Here is a 3,877-nt window from a genome sequence, read left to right as displayed (position 1 = left end):
GGTGGGTGGTTGGGTGCTAAGCGTCCGTCCGACACACGTGACCACCACGACATGACCCTGGTCAGCCCGGTGCGCCTACATTTGAGAATGCAAACAAATATTCTTTCATTTGCATACGAATATTACCATGCCCGTGTTTTCCTTGCAATAGGTAGTCATTTGAAACGAGACACTCCCTCCGTTCACTTTTGTATGTCATTTCAGACAACTTAAAATGAACTGTTTTGCACATTGTCTGAAATGTGGAGTACTATAAATTAATTAATGAGGAGTTATTTCAAAAAAAAATCAAAATGGTATCCACGGTATCCACGCTAACGTGGATTAGAGAGTGTGTCAAATAATTAGTTATTTGAATTAGAGTGTGTGTCACATAGCGATCTCCAATTCTAACGTGGATTTCGCATTTCACTATATCCCCGCTACTTTTTAATACAAATTCATATGTATATGATGAACACCATGGTAGTGAGAAAACTTTTGGATGGATTCAAACATATGACCTACAAAATAGCACAACAAATTGAGTCAATGTCAACTTTTCGAAACCTAGTATGGCACGATTTCGAAATAATTACCCATATGAATGGTCCTCAGTTCAAATCTCACAATGTACACCGAATTGAAACATCGATATTAAGTCTCGTACTATCTACATTCAAATGTTGGTTTTAGCCCCCACCCCCCAGCACACATGCTACATACTTCCTGTATTGGTCAATCTTCCTCTCATAACCACCTTAGGAAGCTATCGGTTTCCAACACACATTGATTATTTCTCTCCATGTTTCGATCTCTAACTCTCTCAACTACACAAACCCCTTTTTCCACTCTGTTGCCAAATGTATTTACCTCACACACCCGCCATTGCACCCCATGCCGATCTCTCTCTTTCTCCCTCTCCCTCTCACCCTCTCGCGCTAAATACATGCATTTCCTATCTAGCCCCCCAACCTCTCGTGCGCATGCACGCACATTGTCTATCTAGGTCACTCCCTCGAGACGGTATCACTCTTTCTTCCGCACGGCGGGCCACACTCTCTCAATCTCGCTCTCTTTATCCGAGTCTCGTTTAACCTCATTTTCTTTCACACACAAATGATATATCTCCCTGTTTGGGCCTCGATCGATACACTCTATACTCTCTCACGTAGATTGTCTATCTAGGCCAGTCCATCCAAGCTGCCCCACTCTTTCGACCACATGACAAGCCATGCTCGCTCAATCTCTCTCTCTCTCTCTCTCTCTCTCTCTCTCTGTATGTCTTGATTAACCTTGCTCTTTGTCGGACAAAAACGATATATCACCATGTTTGAGCCCAGTTCGACCTCACATTGTATACTCTCTCACGCGCATTGTCTATCTAGGTCACTCTCTCCAACCACTACAAAAAAATACACTTCCATGATGATATGTGTTTATCACAGTAGGTCGCGTTTTTTGTCATGCATGTACATCCATGACGATTTTATGACAGAATCAAGATAGTCATACCTATGCTGTCGTAGAAGTGTTCCATGACATTACCAAAATTATCATTATGGAAGTGTCCACTTCCATCACGATAAATCAAGCATCACAGAAGTGCTTTCATCAAGGGTGCCCGACGCGTGGCATCCACCGTAACGGAACGCTGTTAAGCTATCGGGTCGGGTTTTGGATCCGATAACCTATTAACAACCCCGACCAATGGGGATTTTCCATGTGTAACATCATCATTGGCTGGAGGAAACACATGTCGGCTCATCGTTGGGACAGATGTCATCCACTCATTGGACAGAAGGTGCCTATGATACGTCGACACGTGGCACGACCCATCAAGTTTAAATGGGCCGACCCAACTAAAGGCCCACAAGATTTTGCGGACCATAATGGGCCGGCCCAGCTAAAGGCCCACGAGATTTTGCAGACCATAATGGGCGGCCCCAGCTAAAGGCCCACAAGATTTCGCGGGCCATAATGGGCCGGCCTAGGCAAAGTCCCACAAGATTTTTGTGTGCCATAATGGGCCGACCCAGGTAAATGCCCACAAAATTCTTGCGGATCATAATGGGCCGGCCCAGCTAAAGGCCCACGAGATTTTGCCGACACTAATGGGCCGGCCCAGCTGTAGGCCCACAAGATTTTGAGGACCCTAGTAGGCTGGCCCATTAACTGGCTGCTATGTTTTGGGCCAAATGGCGACCCATATTTGATCCGGTCCATTAATGGCCTGCCACGTTCCAGGCCTAATAATGGCCCATATGAGATCCGGCCCGTTAAAAGCCTCCCAGGTTCTGGGCCAAATCACGGCCCAAATCAGGTCCGGCCCTTTAAGAGGCTTTGGCCTCAATTATGGCCCACATCAGATTCAGCCCGTTAACTGGACGCTATGGTTTTGGGACCACTTGCTAAAGGCCCATTTAGTAATTTGGCCTGATATTAGTTTCGGCCTGTTAAGGGCCCGTTTAACATTTCGGCCCTATATTAATTTCGGCCTGTTAAAAGCCCATTATATAGTTGGGCCTAACTACGGCCCGGTTTGCATCTGGCCTGCTCACAGCTGATATCTGATTGGGCCAAACAAGGACCGTGAAAATTTTGGCCTGTTAAAAGCCCATGCCTTGATTCGCACAATCATGGGCCAGGGTCCATTTCGTGCTGCTGCCGGCCCGTGAGCTATTCAGCATGTTTAGGCCCAACCTACTTCTCAGCCTCCTAAAACCCCATGGAGTTTTCTTGCGAAAAGAGGGCCTGGGGTTACTTGGCCTATTAAAGGCCCGAATCTACTAGTGGGCCAGTTTGACGGGGCCCATGATGCGGATCATACATCGTGATTGCATGACGGCCCGATTATGTACCATAATTTTATGGTTTGGCCGGTTTACTGCGAAGACATGATATATATATACAGTAAAATAACTTCAGCATCGTGAATAAGAAAAAACATAGACTATACAATAAAGAAATTACGGCTTATTACATCCACTGGGCATCAAAGTTTGCCACTATGATAATAAAGCACAAGCAGACAGCAGATTACATACATTGGGCATTAAAGATCGCCACCAGTGCAAATAAACATGCTGACAAAATAATATACAAAACTGACAGCACTTCAATAGAGTTCAAGAAAGGTTAGCCCTGCTGGCGAGCTACAGTGCAAGCACCTGAGCAAGATGATGAGACTGCGCTTGTTCAACACTTATATCTTCCTCACTCTGAAAGATAAACAAGCAGACAGATGACAGGTTTTGCACATAAAAGTATCAGTGCTGACAATTCATCACATTTCTTACTGACGAATAAAGTGACACAGTTTAAAATTGCATTAACACAATATGGTATTATTCAGGTCAAGATACGGCAGGAAATGACATTGTGAAGGAGTTGGCAGCTTCAGGACACCACTAGATTACAGATCAAGAACTCATAAGTATCAATGGTTAGTGTGCTGTCAATTTATCCCATTTCAGATTGGCAAATGAAGAGATGGTTTAAATAATAGTAGAATGATATGACATTGTTCATAGTTAAGACATTGCAGAATATGACATTGTGCTATAGTGGGTAGGTTCACCACACCACTGGATTACGGATGAAGAACAGAAGCATGCATGAAGTTCAAAAGAAGATCACTTGCTCTGTATAGTTTAATTTACATGGTATGAAGAAGGAACTTGGTTGTACAACTGAAAACTTAAATTGAGAAGGACAAACTTTTGTTTATGAACTACATAATAAACTTTAAACATGCAATTTGATGCAAACACCAAAAATAAATAGCTGTTGCAGTCATGCCTAACCTAATATACACAACAAAGTTTGAAGGCTTGAGATGGACAAACTTACATTACTGGTGAAGACAGGCTCTATAAAGCCCTTGTCCATGCTGATG

This window comes from Triticum dicoccoides, chromosome 3B, assembly GCF_002162155.2.
Source record: "Triticum dicoccoides isolate Atlit2015 ecotype Zavitan chromosome 3B, WEW_v2.0, whole genome shotgun sequence".
Classification (NCBI taxonomy): domain Eukaryota; kingdom Viridiplantae; phylum Streptophyta; class Magnoliopsida; order Poales; family Poaceae; genus Triticum; species Triticum dicoccoides.
Note: the sequence above shows the minus strand (reverse complement) of the source record.